Source organism: Fukomys damarensis, unplaced genomic scaffold (assembly GCF_012274545.1).
Source record: "Fukomys damarensis isolate Sample0158 unplaced genomic scaffold, DMR_v1.0_HiC HiC_scaffold_30, whole genome shotgun sequence".
Classification (NCBI taxonomy): domain Eukaryota; kingdom Metazoa; phylum Chordata; class Mammalia; order Rodentia; family Bathyergidae; genus Fukomys; species Fukomys damarensis.
This window is the reverse complement of record NW_022900942.1, coordinates 19623756-19645594: the sequence shown is the minus strand read 5'-3', so window position 1 is coordinate 19645594 and position 21839 is coordinate 19623756.

The following is a 21839-nucleotide window of genomic DNA, read 5'->3' as shown; positions in this document are numbered from 1 at the left end:
GTCCCCCACTACAATTGTATTAGTGTTTATTTGGTTTTTCATGTTGCTTAATATTTGTTTTGTATAGGTGCAGGTACTCTTATTTGGTCCATATATTTATGACTATCATCTCTTCCTCTTTCATTGTTCCCTTTACAAGGATGTAGTGATCTTCTTTGTCTATCTTTAGTTTTGATTTGAAATTTACTTTGTCTGCAAATAAGGTAGCTTTTTTCTGGGTTCCTGTCACATGGAGATCTGTTTTCCATCTGTTTACTTTCAGTCTATAAGTTTATTTTTGAGCTATGCACATTTTTTGCATACAGCATATTGTTAGATTTTGCTTCTTAGTCCATTCTGCCAGTCTTTTTCTTTTGATTGGTGAATTGAGGACATTAGCATTGATGGTTATAATTGATATGTAGTAGCTTATCACCATCATGCTATTTTTCTGTTGTTGTTGTTTTTTTTTTTTTAATTTTCCCCCCTCTCCCTTTAATTTCTTGCCTTGCCTGATGAAATATTTTGGACTTACTCTGTTGAGTTTCATGGTGTTCTGACCTTCATTTTTTTTTCTAGGATATTTTTAAAAATTGTTTGGAGTACTGGTTTTGTATTCATGAAGTTTCTCAGGTGTTCTTTGTTATGAAAGTATCTTATTTCCCCATTCATTTTGAAAGATAGTTTTGCAGGACACATCAGCCTAGGTTGGAGGTTGTTTTCTTTCAGGGCTTGAAATATCTCACTCTAGGCTCTCCTTGACTTGAGGATTTGTGCTGAAAAGTTGCTGTGATTCTGGTGGGTATTCCTTTGCATCTGATTTGTTTCTTTTTCTCCAACTGCTTGTTTTATGTTGTTCTTTGGTTAAGTTCTGGGATCTTGATTATTATACATCTAGGTATAGATTTTCTTTTATCATGACTAATTGGAGCCCTGTATGCTTCACTTATCTGTATGTCAAGTTCTTTTGCACTATTTGGGAAATTTTATATGCTTAATTCTGTAAACAGTTTTTTTTTTTACATCATTTATACATTCTCCTGCTTTTTTGTGCACTCTAATCAATCTTATATCATAACTCTTTGCATCATCTAGAAGCTTTTGGGTTGATTTTTCATAGTCTCTTGCTATTTTTAAGAGATCTCATTTTTCATTGTCACTGACCACCATCTTGTCTTCTATACCTGATATTCTTCTTCAGATTGGCTCAGTCTGCTTTATATAATTTCAGTAGAGTTTTTGATATCCTAAATTTCAATTTGAAGCTGTTTTGTGGATTCCATTTCTTTCCTATGTTGGGCGTTCATGGTTTCCATTTCTTTCTTAGGCTGAGAATTCATATTTTCCATCATGGTCCAGAATTTATGTATTTTTTAATCTGTTTCTCTTCTAGAGACTCTAATCATGTCTTTTATTCTGCTCACCATTTCTGTAGTCATCTATTTCTTAAATATCAGTCCTTAAAATGCAACTTTATTCTAGCCTAGTACAAATGTTGGCATAAAGTCTAATGATGATGAAGTCAAGGTCATATTTTAATTGCTGCATGCAAAATGGTTTCATGTCCACAAAATATCTTTTATACTCAGAAAAGTTTTTGTAATAATCATAAAGTTACCCAGGTGACAATGTAAGATTCTAAAAATGTATGTCCTACTATTAGGACAACAACTCAAAGAATGTGCTAATGAAATTTAACTCAGCTCTTAATTTAATTATCATGAAATTGAAATGTCATTTTGGAGTAATGGTGCCTGCCATTATGTAGTCATAAAGACAGTAATTGGTATAATATTTTGGAAAAATTAAACAACTCATTCAATTCATGATGTTATGTGGTTTTGTGACCAATAAATCATTGGGTTTTACTGTATCAGAGGAAGAGCAATAATGGATATACTAATAAATTTATTGTCCAATTTTATGTTTTTTGGCTGTTGTTTTTTGAGAAAAGGCCTCACTATGCAAGCTGGCCTTACACTCCCTATGTAGCCTGGGGTGGCCTTGGCCTAGCAATTGCCAGTTTGTAACATTAACTTTACCATTCTGATTTCTCACTGTTAGTATAGTCTTATGATGAACCTTTTACAGACTGAAAATAGTTTCTGTAATTCTAATGGCTTTTTACATGCCAACAAACAATCCCAATAAATTCAAATAGACATCTTTACAGAAACAAATCCTATGTAATAAACCCCTATTCTTTGTTTCTTATTGAGAACATTCCACTATTGTTTCAGATAGCTTCTAATCCACCCCAGGCAGTAAATCTCCATCCATCTTAGTGAATGATTAGGATGATTTTTCTTTCTTATAAGTACTCATTTTCCCAGTTTCCAAAGTGATGTGAACCACAATGCAGATGATATATATAGGCCAGCCAGATGGGGGTTTCTCAGAAAAGTTTTCATTTGCACAAATGGGTTGTCAGCTTTTCTTTACTGTGACCAAATATCTGAGAGAAACAAATTAAAAGTGATAAAATTTATTTTGGTTCATTTTTTCAGTTGTGTCAGTCAAATGTCAACTGGCTCCACTAATTTTAGACTGATAGTGAAGAATAAACATCATGGAGCTTCTCTAAGCTGCTCACTTCATGGCAGCCAGGAAGCAAAAACGTGACAGGGTCAGAGAGGAGGGTGATTAGTCACAAGATATTGTTCCTGGGTTATTCTCTCATTAACCACTCCCTTCAACTAAGCATTAATCCTACTAGTCCATTTATGTATGAACTCATCAATGGGCAAGCCCATTAATGAGGCTACCTTCTTCATTACCAGTCACTTTCCAAAGCCCATCTACTGGGAACCAAGTCTTCAGTACAAGGAGCCTTTTGCAGAGTATTTTAGATCCCAATCAAAACACCATGTACAAGGAAAATCCTTCCATTTTGTAATACCTCAATTTCCTGTTTTGAAGTATGTAAAATTTTCAAAGGGAGGCTGTGCATTTAAGGCAAAAAGTGAGAATATCTTGAAGCAGGCAAGAAGGATGAATGAAAACCAAAAAAGAGTGATGCTATGCAATTATTAGGTGAAAAATGAAACCTTTACTTGTTAAAATTATTATTATAACAATTCCATTAGTAGCAGCTAAAGATATTCTTAATAGAAAGACCCCAAAATGTGGAATTAAATATTTTATAGAAAAGCAAGAGCCACTCTCTATCTACCCAAAACTGATTTATTTAATGGGAAGCAGGAGAAAAAATTATTTTTATCAATAAAAGTTATTCATACATTTAGAGTTCAACTTTTTCTCCCATGCTTCTCCATAATTATTTTCTTCCACATAAAGGAGGCAGGTAAGAAAAGTGGCAAAGTACATATTAAAGCTGATTGCTTGAATTTCTCAGGAAAGAGTTTGTTAAAGCCAAAGATTTCAAGAACAGGGGAGAGTAAAACCCAGTGAGAAAATAAAAAAAAAGAAATCTACAAAAACCCATAAGTTTTGAAGCCTGTATCTAGATGAGACATTTGACATTAAATCATTAAATCCTTAAGTTAATATGAATATTTAAGAATTTCAATCAATAAAAAGGTATTTGTTTCAAAACCCTGAGGGTGAGCCACAAACAAATATGAATACCTGCTCACTAAATTGCTCAGGTTTCTAAATCTAACGTTTGTTAAAAATGCACCAATAAACTTAATGGAAAATAAGAGTGGACATGGTACATGCTGAGCATTCTATAAAATTCTCAATTCATATATGACCTTGAACAGCAGTGGTTAAAAAAATCCTCCTCTAAAATATTTTCTAAGTTTAAAAAAATCAATTGCCTTACTGAAGAATGAACATCGCTGTCTCTCTAGATGGAAACAATACAGAGCAGCTGCCCTGGAAAAAAAAGGCAAGATAATTAATGACAGCCTAATCTTTAATTGTCATAATGAGGGTTACAGCTTAGTTTGTTAACCCCTTTGCAGTGTTTCTAGGAAAGGGATTGTCCAAATAACAATTGCTTTTCTTTTTTTACTAAGATCTCATTTTCAAAAAATTGTGTAATGCATTTTGACTCCATTTTTATAAGAGCTTCTTGACTTACAGTAATGTTACCTCTTGCAAAAAACCCTTCATAAGTTAAAATTATATGTAAAATGCATTAAAACACTATCTAAGGTATTCACACATTAGAAATTCAGTACACTGAATAGTTTCACTTGTTACCTCTCAAGCGTGTGTCTGATTGGAGTCTAAAGACTTCTGCTGACAAACAGCATCATAAGTGTATCAAACAACCTATCACTAACATTGGAAAAGGTGGAAATTTATATGGTTAACTGAAAGAAAGTTGTACAGTTTAAATATTGCAAATTGAACCACCTCAAGCCAAGAGCTATATCTGCTGTATTTTTATATACTACAAAATGAATTGCATCCATTCTTTTTGGTAGTTTACCAATACCTGCATGTTAGATTTAGATAAAATGTTCTGAGTTATCACAGGAGCCAGTGACAGAATTAAGCCTTCCAAGGTCAATGAGAAACAACTATACATTTCCAAGTGATTCAACACAAGATGGCTTTAAAAGATGTAGAAGTTATGAATGAATAAAATATAGTTTAGAAGGTTTAATAATTTTGTAAAATGCAGCCAAGAATGTCTCTTTCTATAATAGCTATTGAATTTACAAATACAATTAAGTAGAACTACTAGGCTCATGCATCAATTGGACCTGAAGTCTTTAATGAAAACTCCCATCAGTGTCAAGAGCAAGAAATAAGAGCAAGTTTTACCATGGCTGTTCATTTTTCTAATGTAAAAGAGGACAGCAGTAAAATTTCTGTTGACTGCAACCACATGATAGTTTTAATTAAATTATTATAAGTTCAGTATATCTGTGTGTTCACATATTTGTAATACACAGATTCATAAAAATATACCACACCAAAAAAAAAAAAAGAATAAACATGCCCAGATTTAGGGAAAATACTGAAAATAATTGATATTTTTCCTATTTGTTTCCCTTTCATTTTCATTTTCATACAGAAAAATCATTTAAAATTATATTTTTGTTTAAATCACTGGTAAAATAAGAAAACATAATAAATGAATATTTATAAAAATACAGAAGAGAAAAAAGTGGAAAGGATGTTATGAAGTCTCAGAGTAAAAATCAGATAAACATAAATATAGGAAGAATAAATTTTAATATACAGTAAAGGACACTTGTTTTTTTGATAAGTATATGTAATAGTTTAAAGTGAGAGCTATAAAATGCCAAATAAATTATCTGCATTATCTGACTTATATTTATTTAAATGAACTTAAATGAACATTTTTACTATTTTTTATTAAGAGAATTCTACTTCCTTTTTCAATAAAATTAATGTCTTGAGGAAGATTCAAAGTTTCCTTGAAGTAACCTTGTTATCAATTTACCTAGCTTGGATGAAAATTAAGAAAAATGTCCCAAGCTTCTTTTCTCATTTTTGCAAAAATTTTTATAGAGTTTGTCCTTTTGAATCAGATTTCCATCATTATTCAATTTTATGTTATTAACTTTAGTGAGCTATTTGTCCCACAAATATATTTTATATCATTTTATGACTGGAATTAAAAGCAATATTGAATTTGTTTTGCTTTTGGAATCAGGGATCAAACTTGGGACCTTGTACTTGCAAATCAGGTGGCTGCACCACGGAGCTAAATCCCTGGCCAACCAATATTGAATTTGAAAAATCTCAAAACAGGTAAGTCTCAATATTTTACGGTGGTAAAATCCTATGTTTATAAAGTATCTAAAGATCTTTAATTATAGAGTTTTTTTCTATGATTTATTTACTAGAGATGAGTCTGGGATGTGTCTATCATAGACTACATCACTCATAACATTATAAATTTATAAACTAAGAAGATGAGGAAATTTATCTTATTATATCTATATTCATTTATATATTGTATCCATTTACTCTAATTTCATAAATAATTATGTTTTCAAGTATACAAATGCCTGGAATTTTAAAGTTGAGAAGATCTACTGGCTTTCCTTCTCCTACCATTTCCAGCCTTGTCTCTCTGCTTGTTCCTATCTTCAGCTCAAATGATTTCCTTCTAAACTTCTATGATAGTTACCTTGGCCTCCCTTCTTACCTTTCATTTCCATTCCCTTACTCTTGCCCTCTCATAGACACAAAGAAACATTCATATTCAAGAATATGTATTAAATAAAAGGTAGCTACTGTGCTGCATACCTAGAAATCTTTCTCAAATGCTCTTTATCATTCCAATTTGAAAAAAAAATTCCTTCCTGTGTATATTTTATCCTTTACTTGAATATGGCAATTACATAGGAATCAACCATGTGAGTTTTGAACATGCTACCATTTTTAGCCTTCAAGGAATGACAATATTATAAAAAGAGTTACCTAGTAATACCACTACTAGGCATATTGGCAAAGGAAGTTAAATTGCTATGCCAAAGGAAAATTTTTACTTATGTTTATTCCTGTGCTATTATGATAGATGAGAAGTGGAATCAATCCAAGGGTTCAACAGGTGAAAGGCTTAAATAAATAAATAAATAAATAAATAAATAAATGTAGTACATCTACACAATGGAGTACTCTTCAATATAAATAGAATGGGATTCTGTCATTTGTGATAACACAGATTTTGAGACAAGCTTGCCACAGAAAGACAAGTACTCTATGATCTCACTCACATGTGGAATTAAAAAAACAAAAAAAACAGATCATGCAGAAATTGAGATCGAAACTTGTTATCAGACCCTGGGGAGAGAAGCCGGTAGAGTATGGGGAGAAATAGATCAATGGCTACTAAGTTATAGTTAGGAGCAAGAAGCTTTGGTATGTGATTTTACAATTGTGTGACGATAGATAGTTGTAATGTATTGTGTATTTCTAAAATCTACAAAAAAATGATTGTGGAACTTTCACCATTAAGAAATACTAAATGTTTGATGAACTAGACACACTTAGAATAGCAAAGTCACTTGAGCAATACACACGCAGCCCTGGGTTCAGTCCTCAGCACCACAGAGATAAAGAAAGAGATACTTAGCACTACATACTTCATACATGTATTGAGATTTAATAAAGTATTCCTTAAATATGTACACATTTTTGATTTTTATATATTACTTAAAACCCAATGAAACTTAAAAATACTATTAAAATCCTTTCCTTATGTTAAGCCTTAGGTAGAAATCCAGTGTAAACAACAACAAAAATGTTTTTCTTACTGAAAACATTCCATCAGCTTTCCCAATAGGTCTCTGCTAAGGGTCACTATGCTGTATTTTTACTGTAGTGTGCAGTTCTCAAAACTCACTTGGCTGCAATAGTAAGGCTGAACTTCTTTAGCATTTGTAGAACAGGACAGACCTTAGCTAAAAAAACAAAACTGAGAACAATCTTTCAAAACTACTGACATGAGTAATGAGCAGCAGTACAAAGTCAATATTTTCTGATTCTAGCAACTTTAAAAATGAAGGTTCACACAAAGTCTCAAAACTTAAAAAAATTGGGGATACTTCATTTCTGAGAACAACCTTATACAAAATCTGTCAAACATATTGTTCACTTAGAAGTATATCCTCAAAATGTATCCATTTAACTATGAATGAATCTACTTTCTCATTCTTTATGTCTGAGTAGTATTCCATTTTATAGAAAAACCACATCTTCTTTATCCAGTTTCCAATTGAAGGATACTTCTAAGTGAAATAAATAAGGCACACATATGCAAATATTGAATAGTATCTCTGGTGTGAAAAACTAAAATAGTACTCAAGATCCTAATGGGACAATTAGCAAATAGGAAGAAAAGGACCAAAGGTGTAGGGACAGTGAGAAGGATAGGGAAGGGGGAATAAGGGAAAAGGAAAAAAAAATATGAGAAAATGTAAAAATAGAATTAAAGTGTTTGAAGGGGGAGGGGAGGGGAGGGTGAAGGGAGGGTGGGACAAGGGAACAAATGAGAAAAAAAACATACTGTTCAGCTTGGAGGCTGAGAATTGAAAAGTCTACTGATACTGATTTTCATTAGTTTCTTTATGTCTTTATGATAATTTAAAAATCATTTCTAAAGTCAACCTATGCAATCCATCCTCCCTACACAAATAATACTAGAAAATTAACAACAGAAAGAATATTTACAATTGGGCATTCCTTAATGTCATAAAATACCACTCTTTCAATCACTATTCTAAAATTATGCACATCATGTCACTACTAGCCAAGAGGGATAAAGGAATTGTTAGTCTAATGGAAACAAACAGGGAGATAAAACGTTTATTATTGAATTCTAATTCCAAGAAATATATTAGATTTTGTAAAATTAATTCTCAAAAATCATTTCATTTTATTATATAAATCAGAAAGTATTCAAAATAATAAGTGGAACAGAGAGATAACCAGTGTTTTCATTCCAAACTCCATATTTCCATCCAACAGCAGCAACAATAACAACAAAAATAGGTTTAACATTGAATTTTCATTTACTATTCATTAACTTTGAGATACTGCGTGAGTCAAAATGAAACTTGTACTTGGTTGTGTACAAAGATTTATTCCTTCCATTAGTTACATACTCAACAGTGAACTTAGGTTGATGTACTTTTAATTAAGTAATGAAAAATGTAAAGCATTTTGTATTAATTAAGAGGATATGCTTTTGTCTTTAAAAAATAAAATATCCTGTCTTACCATACATTCCTTTTTCCATTTTGGCTGTCCAATAACATATTTATTTAAGGAATGATAACCTAAGGTTGTTTTTTACTGATATAAAAACATAATCACATTAATACCTGCTGTGAAACCTTTATCCAAAAACCACTGAAACTATTAGAAACTATAAATATACATAGATAAATAAATGAAAAACTATCACTACTATAATTTCATAGATTCCAAGATTTTTAGAGCAAACAAAGGAGATAAGTTACATTTTATTCTCAAGTTGATTAAAATATAGTGTTGTGGAATCATTATATTAACATTTTAGTAATTTTTGTTTTTGTATAGGGGATTAAATTCGGGTCCTTTTACTCACAAGGCAGGTGGCAGAACCACTGAGCCAAATAATTCCTGGCCCTAGTAAAGCTTTGTTGTTTTGGTATCTTTCTCTTTATTACTAGTAATAAAAGATTAAAAACATCTCTTCTTGGAAATAAGGAATAATTTTAAAAATTAGTTATTAACATACAGTTAACACATATTTTAAAGATTAGTACTTGATATTGGGTATGTCGTTTTTCAGAGGAACTAAATCATTCAAAAAATGGATGTGGCGGTGTGTAGGTGTCAGCATGTGCTAGTGTGATATATGGAAACTTAATCTATGACCCTTAAACTGATTTCAATAAATTGATTTTATTTTCTAATTTGAAAGTTTTCATTCTCAAGTCATATGTATTTATACATACAGTGAAACAAGTCATAAAAATTATAAGCAACTAAATACATCAATAATTAGCTACTAAAATACATTAAGAAATACTGCCTCAAAATTTCAAAATTGTGGTAGTATACAATTTCTAATACTCTTAAAAATGAAACAAATCTAAAGTATTTGCTATTTATTTCTTTTACTTTTAACATACTCCACGTGTGCTTCTGATATCATAGTGAGTATTTTTAACGCCTCTTGAAAGAATCACAACTTTTAAAAAGAACAGGGTGCAGTGGCACAGCACTTGTGAAGCTGAAGCAGGAGCAGTGCCAAAAGGTCAAGGCCAGACTTGGCTACATAGTAAGTTCAAAGATGGACTACATAGTACGATGCTACAGGACATTTCTTGAATTTCTTCCTTGGATTACTTTTTGGTGATCCACCTTTATATTTTGAATCTGTGTGACAATTCAAATGATTTTTGTTCACCTGCCGGAATTGTGAAGGTTCTAGGTGAGAATATAGCCACTCCCATTTTAAGTATATATCTGGATTCTTGTCATACACAGATAATTAGCAGAAGTTTAGAAAGTGTAAAAAAGTATAGAAAGATATTAAGGTTTTAAATTCATATTAAGTATTATTTGAAAGTTTTAGCGATGATCCAAAATATGTACACAGCTGACCCTTCCCAAAATGGATTACTCTGTGTTAGATGTGTAGGGGAGGTGGGAAGGGTAGGGGAAAGAAAATAAGGGAAAAAAATATGAGAAAATGAAAAAAAATAGACAGAAGGATTTTGTAAATAGGGAAGGGTGGAGGGGGTGAAAGGAGGTCAGGGATATGGGGAAAAATGAGTACCAAGACCTGTCATGAAAAGGTACAAGATCCCAATGATATATGTAACTGCACTATATATCTAAAATGTACCAATAAACTCAATGAAAAAAGTAAATCAAATAGTAATCAGTATTAAGAAATATCAAATCTTGGAAGGGTAAAATCTGAGAGTTTAAATTTAACACATGAATTACAAAAGATTGAAATCATACACAAAATAGGTATGGACCTGGAAGAAGGACCACTTCCTTCAGCATGTTGAATAAAAAAAAAAGGAAGACAAGTTTGATCTATCTATCTATCTATCCATCTATCATCTATCTCTCTATATATGTGTGTATGTTTTATGTGAATGTATGTTTACAGACTCCTTTTGCTGTCAGTTGTTACTGGGAAAGTAAATAATGTAGCAAAAGAATAACAAATAATATGGTTAGAAACATAGACTAAGACTTGCTTTATACTTTGCTAGGTTTCAAATGGGAATAATGCAGGACACATCAGGAAATGTGTTGGATAATCAGCATACACAGTCTAAACTTATCAAACTGCACAAATGAAATATGTGCAGGTGTTTAAGTGCACACAATACCTCAGTAAAATTACTTATCCAAAAATTCATTAAGGGAAGATCTGTTTACTCCTCCAGACATAGAAAAAGGTAGTTCCATGTACCAGGAAAGTGGTCAAGGACTGCTGTGAGTTATTAGACAATTCAGAACTTGATCCTCTCTGGTGACAATATGATTTTGACACAACAAAGCTCTAGAGGAGGACTCTGATAAGCCATGAGAAACTGAAATTCAGCATTGGTAGTGCTTGAAGACTAGGAGACTCCCAAGTAATCTGAGAGGACAGACATACTTTTCACCATCCAGAGCCTAGAGAAATTGACCAGAGAAAGCCAGAGGTTAGGTAAGGGACCACATAGGATGTCAATAAGTTATGTGACTACCAGGACCTAATGTATTTGGCCTGCAAATTAGTAATTAAGCTACACTAACATTAATTAGCTAATTTGTACATTCGTCTTTATTATAATTATATTAATGATAAAGAAAGATCATTTTGTCATGTATGTCTTCCCCAGTTTATTCTCATTTCTTGAGATCATAGTCCTCAAGCTGAAAATCTAGGGGTTAACATAAATCAATCTCTGTGCATAGATAAGGAATTTTATGCTATATTCACATGGAAAGAAAGAGAAAAAATATAGAATTTTAGTTTGAGAGTAGATCTGTGAAAGGAACAGGAAGCTGAGGGGAAATAATGGGGCCAAAATTTATCACATGCTTCCTATATGCTAGAAATTATGAAACTCTTTCTATTTTATATTCTCTGCTATATTCCATAGATAAATTTATTTAAAGAAGAATGGGCAGTGAAATAAATAACTGAGCAGAATAATAAAATGGCATAACAACATACACAATTAAAATATAAATTCAATAACAAAGTCTTGTACTAAGATGCAAGAAATTGTTCTTTCAAAGGGAGGCTTCCAATAGAAACAAAATGTTGACATGGTGAATTATAATATTGTCATTATCCCTAAGGAGAAAAGGCAACAGTTCCATGGAGGAATCATAGATTTTCTTTCAGCTGAGACATAAACCATTTTCCTTTATGTCAGGTTAAACAATGTCCAAATCATCAAAGGGAATAGGGAATTGTAAGGCCATATATTGAATAATCACTCTGCGTTCTTGAGGGCAAATCTTGAATATACAAATTGCATACAAATTCATTGATTTACACAGATAATGATGTTCAAGAGATTCAGTGTAGCAGAGAAAGCACAGACTTAGGCCTGCAAGTGACAAAATTACTAGGCACTAACACTTATGCATTTAAACATTCATTTCTATAATATCTGTTACTTGTCAAGCCCCATAAAATGCAGCAAGGATTCAATAATAAACAAAAAGAAACAGTTTCTTCTGTTGCAGTGTTTCTAAACTGATTGTACCCAATAGGTAGTAACTAATCAGTGAATTTGAATTAGTTAAATGGGATCCAATATTCTAGAAGAGAGAAGTAGGAATAAATAGCATTAGTGTTAAGGTCTCAATGAAATGAATGTTGTCTTAGAATCATGGGCTTTCAGAAGCACTAAAATGACAAGAAAGAAACAGAGAAGACTGATGGAATATATTGAGAAAATACATCGGCTGCAGAACACCCAGCACATGGATAAGGCAGAGGTTTCCACACCATATCTTCTTATTTTGGTCCTGTTTAGGATCCTCATAACCCTGGGTGATCCAAGAGAGTTCAGGCCTAATGAATAATAGACTATTACTTGCTAAATATTTGGAAAGTCAATTATACGGTCAATCTAATTGTATCAGAATTTTTTTTTTTGTTCACATTTTCAAAAATCTAGACTAAAAAAAAATCTACAGGAATATTACTGATTCTACATATACTCCAAGGCTGTTGATTTAAACTTGAATTAGATCCTAAAATCACAATTCAGCTGGGAAGCTTTTCTGTAATTCTAGAGAATTTATGTCATGGTTTAATTCTCAGCTTTTGCTAATAAATGTGCTCTCATGGATTTTTGCTGAATGTTACTCACTAAGGAGCTATTGTCAGAGAAATAAGGGCATGTCTGTGTAACTTAAACTGTCCTCTGCCTGGATAGATATATGAGCCAGCCCAGACCCAAGGGAAGGAGATTTGTAGGAATAACCATCGCATGCTTCAAAACTGAATGGAAAGTCAGTGTGCATATCCCCGATGCTCACATAGGACATCATAGCATAATGCTCACACTCTGCAATTTGTTTGGTTTTTGCCAACTTTCTCTGTACCATCAGTACATATGCCAAAACGTTGTAGTCTAATTTTATTTCAGAAGTGACAACGACTTTTTTCTGGAGGAAATCACTTCACATTCATTTTTAAGGCATGTTTATATCTTTTTACAAAGGTTTAATTTTATTATTTAATTTTTGAAAAAAAAAAAGCTTTGAGGCTATGGTAAGCCTCACTTCCGTTGTAAGAAAGCAGCATTTAGCAATATGGTATATTCTTCCCATATCCCAAATAAGAATTTGTAGTTTCCAATAACTGCCAGCATATGCATCAGAGATTACTTTGAGCAGTTATGTTACCTTGCACTTACGTAAGAACATGTGTGGGGCCCATGCTGGAGTACTGTTCGGAAACCACAATACTGTATACCCTACCTACCTCCATTCAAATGGAGAATTGCAACAAATATTTATTGAATGGAGTAAACTTTCTCCTTCTCTGTAATTTCATAGATTCAAGCTTGTTCTTATTACAACATCTGACACTTAAAGTATTCATTGTACTTTGGCTACTATAATAAAAGTCTTCATGGGATGAGCACTGCTGTCACACACATTATGCAGGTGATCAAATAGATCTAGCATCTATGGTCACATCTTGGAGAAGAGCTCCATCCCAAAGGATAATAGCTTTATAGCTGAGCCTAAACCATACCTGAGCCTAATGCAACAGCAGAACTCACCAATTTCAATGAAGAATATAGACAGATATTTTCTCAGAGAAATGAATTTAGAGAGGCCTTTTTCATGCACTATCAGAAAGACCCTAATTTAAACTACATTTTTCAAGCTACTTACCTAATAAAGATATACAATTTTATGGGTTGCTCCTTTCCAAATGCATGAGGTCCTACTTCTATAGAAACAGACTTCTTTTGACCTCCACTTAGCCATTAGCCTGATTACTCAGCACTAATCATTGAATGTTGCTAATGAATATGTGCACCAATTAGAACTGGGATAACACATGGACCATTTAATATCTACATTTGAAAGATATCAGTGCAAGTGCTTAATGTGATATAGCCATCAGGTTCTATCATTTTATATAACACTAAGCTATGAGTCTTATTAATAGTAATATCAGTTTGCAAAGTCCATCCTCAGTGGAACTAAACCAGTAGGTCAATATTTGAATTTAGGAACTATTTCACATACTTTGGAGATAGAAATACTTTTTCCTCTTTTTTTTATGGTTCTGGGTTTAAAAATAGATTTACATACATATTAAGCAAGCACTCTACCACTAACAAAAGCTCTTGAGGTAGAAATTCTTTAATGACCCTTTTAAAACATTTTCCCATGTCATATAGTGAATGAAGAGTAAATGTCAGGAGATACATATATTTTTATTTTAAAATATTTTTATTGTAACATGAAAATGAAATAGAAAGGTCCAAATTTAATAGTTAAATGAGAAAATGTACATGACTGTCTAATAATAAATGCTTGTCTTCATAGACACAGGCAGAGTTAGCTGGGTAGTGACATACCTATCATGATGTCTGTATTGTATTTGTCAAGATGCATAAGTTCATGTAATTTCTGACAAAGCAAGTTTCCAATGACTGACTGAGCTTGGCAGGCACAAGAGATGGAGCTCATCCTATACTGAGCCTTTCTCTACACAGTGTCCTATTGTCACCTAAGCAGTCTATGCCCTAGCACAATGCACTTACGCCATGATATATTGGCAAAAATCATGTAATATTGCTAGAGGTTGACAATATTGTGGGGAGAAATGTGACCAGTTGACCACAGGTTGATTATGGAGGATATAGTCCTGTGTTTTTCTGAAAATAAGTCCTAACCAAAAACTAATCAGCTCTAAAACTAGAGATCACAAATGCCACCCCTACATACCTTTCCTTATCTACTGTTACAAAGTAGCCACTGAGGAAGAGACTAGTGAGGTAAAATTTTTGTTTTACACTGGCCATCACCATTGTAACTACCAGTGCTTATTTTCTGGTTAGGTCTTCCTTTCAGGAAAATACTGTACACAATGGATCACTGTATTCTCAAACTATTTCATGTGAAAATGATATCAAATTAGATCTTTTTATAAATTAAAAACTAATATTTCATAGTATTAGTTCTCATTTTACCTTAATATAACTCAAATAAAGCCCATGTCTTTATAATATTGTTTCTAAAAACCTTATGATATATTTTTCTTGGGTGCTTTAGTGGATCTCATGTGTTCTATACATCATTATTAAAATGGAAACAGAAAGAGCAAATGCATAAAAGTAAGGTCAAGATGTGATGTTGGGATACTTTTAGAAAAAAATTTTGGAGTGGTAAGCAAGAGTTCAACCTTTCTGAGATTCAGAATACATATACTGGTAAATAACAGATTCATGGGAAAAAAGAAAGAAATGGACCCCCAGGAACCTGGAAGGATTTGACAGAAAAATTAAAATCCACAGAGACATTGCAGAGAGACAACACATGGAAAAGCAATGGGACAAAATGCACTTGTCCCCCGCTCCTGGCTCATGGCTCATGGGAAAAGGAGAATGAATCTACAGAGACAAAGTGAAAGCTAGGGACTCTAGAGGGCCTTAGGGAGAAACAAGGTGATAGACTGTAGCAGCAGGTGTTATTATTTGCAGGGATATCTCAAGATTTTTCTCCCATACGACTCTTCTACTATTTTAGGGTACTGGAGTCTCCTTCTGAAGATGTTTTCTGAATTCTTCCTGTCCTGAGCAAAGAATTGGACAACACGAGCATAAATAGTAGCAAAGTTTCATTAGAAGTAGGAAATGAAACAAGCTCTGCAGAGTGAGTTTGGGCCAAGTAACACTTAAAAATATGTACACACTATAGTGTGAATGAGGGCCACAATGTAAAAGTGAACAGAGTGGAAAAAATTCAACATGTAGTTTCTTTTTGTGTCACCCATTTCTCAGGCTAAAATCATATCTAGGTCATTCTATTGAAACCCTGCTGAAGTTCTTGGGAATCCACATGCAATGCTTTGGGAATTGTTCTGTTAATGTGTCCTGGGATTTTGTAACTAATAGGTCACACATATTTCCCCAAACAGCTTTTTCACACCCTAATATACAGTCTAGCTTTTATATACAACAACCGGTTAATGATTTCATATAAATTAATTGACATATACTTGGAGAGAGTGCTTGGTCTGATTCCATTTCTGAGAAGAATTGATTATTTGAACACAGAATTCAGAGCAGTAATAAGATTCCTTCACTTCAGAGGTTCCATTGTCATGTTCCCACAGTGACTGAGTGAGAGACAGTCACAGGAGACAGCTGTGTTCAGGTAATTATATTCCGGCTTGAAACGGAGGCCCTGGGCACTGACCTAAAGGATACAGGCCCCACCTCCAGGTTCTCAGCCTGAATTTCTCTAGATTTGAAAATCTCTGCCTTGGTGCTCTCACTTCAATCCCACAGTTTATTGGTGCATGCATCTAACAGATCTGTTGTCTTGGTTAATCAATGGGCCACAGATATAGTTAAAGAAGAAATTAGACAGTTTCTACAATCAAATGATAATTTCAGTAGAACATGCCAAAACCTATGGGATACATTGAAAACAGTCTTAAGTAAAGTTTATAGTCATGAATTCCCACATCAGAAAAATAGAAAGAGTGCAAATACATAACCTAATTATGTTACTTAAAGTCCTAAAAGTAAAGAACAATCCAAATCCAAGGCTAGTCTAAGGAATGAAATTATAAAAATCAGAGCTGAAATTAATTAAATTGATTTTAAAATTTAATACAAAGTATCAATGAACCTGAGTTGGTTCTTTGAAAGAATAAACAAAAAAGACAAGCACTTAGCCTATCGTACTAATGTCAGGAAAGGAAAGATACAAATCCATACATTTAAGAATAAAAAATGTGAAATAGCACCAGATTCTGCAAAATCCAGAAGAATATTGGTAACTATTCTGGGAACTTGTTATCTAATAAAATTTAAAATGCTGTAGAAATGGATAGATTCATAAATACACATGAACAAAGTTGAACCAAGAAGATATTAATTTCCTGAATAAACAGTATCAGTAAATGAAATTTAAGAAGTAATAATGAAAACCTACCAAACAAGAAAAATCCAAGTCCTGACAAATTCAATGCTGACTTCTACAAAAAGTTTGGAGAAGTTTTAATATCATACTCTTCAAACTCTTTAATGGAATTGAAAGAGAAGCAGTACCCTGAAAGTAATTCCTGGAAGCAAATGTTAGTTACCCTGAATTTCAAAACCAGAAAAGTATCCAAACCAAAAAGATAACTATAGACCAATCAATATCTTTAATGAACATGGATGCAAAAATCTTCAATAAAATATTGACAAACATCATGAAGAAAATCATCAAGAAGATCATACAATTATGACCAAGTAATACTCATTCCAGGAAGATTCAGTGAAAACAAATCTTGTAGATATGGAGAGGTGGAGGGGTTGAAGAGAGAACAGGAGAATGGGGAAAAAATACGAACCATGATTGATTAAGTAAAGGTGAAATTTTTAAATAATGAATGTCAATATATTGAATACCTTAAATGTATCAATAAAATTAATAAAAAAATAAATTCAACACACCACATAAATAGAAGCAAGACAAAAAAAAAAAAACATGATCATCTCAATGGAAGCATTTGAAAAAGTCCAATATGTATTCATGATAAAAAACATTGAAGAAAATAGTTATTGATAATGTTTATCTCAGTCTAATAAAAGGTATATATGAAAGGCAATGGCCAACATCATCCTGAAATGGAGAAAAGCTGAAAGCATTCCTATGAAAATCAATAAGACAAGAATGTCCTATATCATCACTTTTGCCCAATATTTTTCTAGAGACATTAGCCAAAGCAATTGGGCAAAAGAAACAAATAAAAGGGATATGAATATCAAAGAAGTTAAAATAACTTTATTTACAGATGACATAATCCTCTATATGAAGGAGCTGCCTCTGCTGGCCACCATAGAGCTGGGTACTTAGAAAGGGTATCTTTGCACAAGTAAGGTAGATTGACATGGTATTTCCTTATACTGAACTCCTAGTTTCAGAAATTTTGAGAAGCAACTTTGTGACTTTTTTCCAAAAGAAAAACATCTCTGCAACACCAACAATAATGACTCTGGTTCTGTTGTGCATTTTGCTCCACTAACCTCCAGTTCACCTCCTCAGAAATGGCTAATGCATGAGACTCATAGATGTGTAATGTTCATAGCACAAAAATTAATACTATGAAGCAAAACTGCAATTTCTATTTAATCTATCTTCTAGTCAGACACTATCTTGGAGATACTTTAGAAACAAAATTATTAGGCAAATTTTATCAGAATTACTGATGCTAAACTAAATTCATTAAGTTTTCCATCTTTGAACATCTATCTCAAGAGCATTTCTGTTTTCATATGCTAAAATCAAAAGCTAAAAGGATGGTGATTGACAAATGTTTCTGGAAGTTCATTGATTTTTGAGGATACAGCTATGGCTTTCACTTGGGAGAAGTAGACCTTGCTGGACTAAAATCAGAAAAAGTTTTAGCAGAATTATGGAACTGAAGAAGTGCAAGAATCTAGCTGCACCACTCATGTACATCTAGAATGACTTTTCAGATTGAACATGATAAGCAAAAAAGAGGGGGGAGTTTGTTTTCCAAGGCTGAGAGATTCATATTAGTATCAAATGGTCAGCATCTCAGCAGAAGTTTTTCATGAAAAAATATCCATTATGGTGGAAATGTGGGAAAACTATGGTGGAAAGAAATCCTTTAGCCAAAGTGAAAAAAGCCTGTGGGAAAAGTACAGTATTCTGGCTCTTTGTGGAATTTTCCTAGAAAGAAAATTTGTCAATGTGACCAGTGTGAAAAAGCCTCCCCAAAGCATTGCATGTACTCTACAAAAGAAAATTAATCATGCAGTGAAACTTTCTATAATCTATGTGAAACAACTTGTCAGTCAAAAGTTATATCTTGTAGTTTGTAAGAAAACACTTAATAAAGAGAATCATAAATGAACCGTGATTGGGTAAAACCAACTTACCTGCCTCCTGCCACCTTAATTCTTGGTGGAGAGCACCCACATGCTTCTCAGGAGCACAGGAAAGTGTGCTCTCATTGTGTAGCCCTTTCTAAATGCAAGCAATCTCATGATGGAGAAAATCTTTATGAATATAATGCCTGTGGTCATCACATCTTGTTTGACCTTTAAAAGTTCACAGTAGAGTCATTCCTGTGAAATATAACATGTTTCGAAAAGCCTTCATTTTTTCTCTAGGACTTACTGAACATAGAAGACTGACTTCTGTAAAAATAATGTGTTTCTAAGGATTGTGCCAAAGACTATACTCCTTCCTAGAAACACCATTCTCATGACAGTTCACATTGGACAACACCGTGTATAACACAAAGTCTTTGTTCATTCATTAAGTCTTATAAAACACAAAATAACTTGAACTGGAAAAAAAACTAAGACTGTCAGGAGTGTGGAAAAGCCTATGGTAACTTCTCTCTATAACTAGGAGAACTCTGCAAGAAATACATGCAAGAAATGTATTAATTTAGTGAAAATTTATCTTATTAGGAAAATAGATGAAGCTTGAGAACTTACTGTTAAGTAAAATAAGTTAGACACCTGAGCTAAAATATAACATGAATATAGAGCAAAATAGAAAATAGATAAATAGAATGTAAAGAGAAGCTCAAATAATTCCCCTCAAATATCTATTTTTATTGTTTCAAAAATATTTTCAGATATATGCTAATTTGTTTCATTTCTATGACTAATTTATCTTTGTTCACTGAAAGAAAACTGTGTTTTCTTTGTAAAAGAGAGTCTCTTTTTTCTATGACATGTACTCTGAAATATTTTGTCTATTTTTTTAAGATCATGATATACATAAGTGTGCACAGATCCTAGGGAGCAGTGATATGGTTCAGACCAGCGCAGCTGTAAGAAAATTCCCAGCTAGGGATCCACCAAAGCCCCAGAGACTTGGGCAAGACTTCCCAGCCTAGACCCACCCAGGAAAGAGCTGTAGGGGTGCAAAAGTTTTAGTCAGAAGTCAGCCACATAGCATCTGTGAGTGTGCTCAGAACCCAGGGAGCAGTAGTTTGCTCCAGACCAGTATGGCTGCAGGCAGACACCAGCCAAGGATTGAACCCAGCCCCAGATGCTCCAGCAAACTCACCCAGCCTAGGCCTGCCTCTTCAAGGAAAGAGCTGAAGAGGTGCAAAAGATCCAGGCAGATACCCATCCCATAGCATCAGTGAGTGTGCACAGATCCTGGGGAATAGCAGTGCGGTGAAGCAGATTCCAGTCAGGGATCCTCCCTGACACCAGAGGTTGGCAGAAACCCACCCAGCCAAGGCCAACCCAGCCAAGTCCCACCCAGGAAAGAGCTGCACAGCTGCACAAGTTTCAGACAAAGGCCCACCCCATAGCATCTGTGCAATGAACCCAGGAATTGGTGTACTTGTGAGCAGGAGAGAAAAGGCCTCTTGATGGCTAGCTGAGAATTGAAGATCACTGAGTGACCAAAAAGTTGTCTTAATAAAGGCACAGCAGGCTGCATCTGTTGAAATGAAAAGACACAAAAAGAAGTTCCAAAGCCAAACTTCCATATCACCTAAGGAAGCCCCAAAGGGAAACAAGATGGAATAATCTGATACTCAACCACATGGACTCCCTGAATTGGTAACAAAAGAAGATCTGGAAAAAATGGAGTCACAAATAATTTCTAAAATAACAGCAGAGATTGTGTCCATAGTACAAGACATGACTAAAAATTCTAGAGCAGGCACAGATAAAATAAACAGAGGAGCTGAGAAACATGATGGAATCCCAACATAAAAAAAAAAATGGAATCCATAAAACAGATGCTATCAGATTTCCAGGAGAGCAAAAATGCCATTGAAAATTTATCCAGCAGAATGAGCCTATGTAAGGACAGAATTCAGATATAGAAGATAGGATTATAATTAGTCACCAGGAAAAGAAAAATACCTTAAAAATAGCAAAAGAATATGAGAACGCAATCCAGCAGCTGCTAAACAACTCAAAGAAGAATGACATAAGACTGATTAGAGTCAATGAAGTAACAGGAGAGCGTGCAGATGACATAGAAAAGTGTTCAAAGAAGTAATGGCAGAAAACATCCCAAATAGGGGAAAATAACCTGACATACATATAAGTGAGGCTTACAGGATTCCAATTAGCAATGATATAAAAAAAAAGTCTACATAGGCATATAATAGCTAAAAATCCAGAAATCCAACAGAATAAAAAATTCAAAAAGTTAGAGAAAATAAACAAATCATGTACAAAGAAAAGCACATCAAAATCACAGTAGCCTTCTCAACACAACCTACAAGGCAAGAAGAATGTGGGGTGACACATTTCAAGCCATAAAGAAAAACAACCTCCAACCCATATTGATATACCCTGCAAACTGTCTATCAAAATTGATGGAGAACTAAGATATTTTCATGACAAAGAGCACCTAATGAACTTCATGAATAACAAAACAGCTCTGCAGAAACTTTTAAACAATATCCTAGGAAAAGACAATGAGGATCACCACCCCATGAAACCCAGAAGAATGAATCCATCAGGAATGAAAATAAATTAAATGCAAAGTGGGAGAATCCAACAAAAATAAAAGTCCAGACAAAGATAAGTCAATACATATCAGTTATAACCATTAGTGCTAATGGTCTCAATTTACGAATCAAAAGAAACAGACTGGCAGAATTGGTTAAGCAAGATCCAGCAATATGCTGCATACAAGAAACACTTAATTGAAAAAGAAATTCATAGACTGAAAGTTAAAGTGTGGAAAATAAT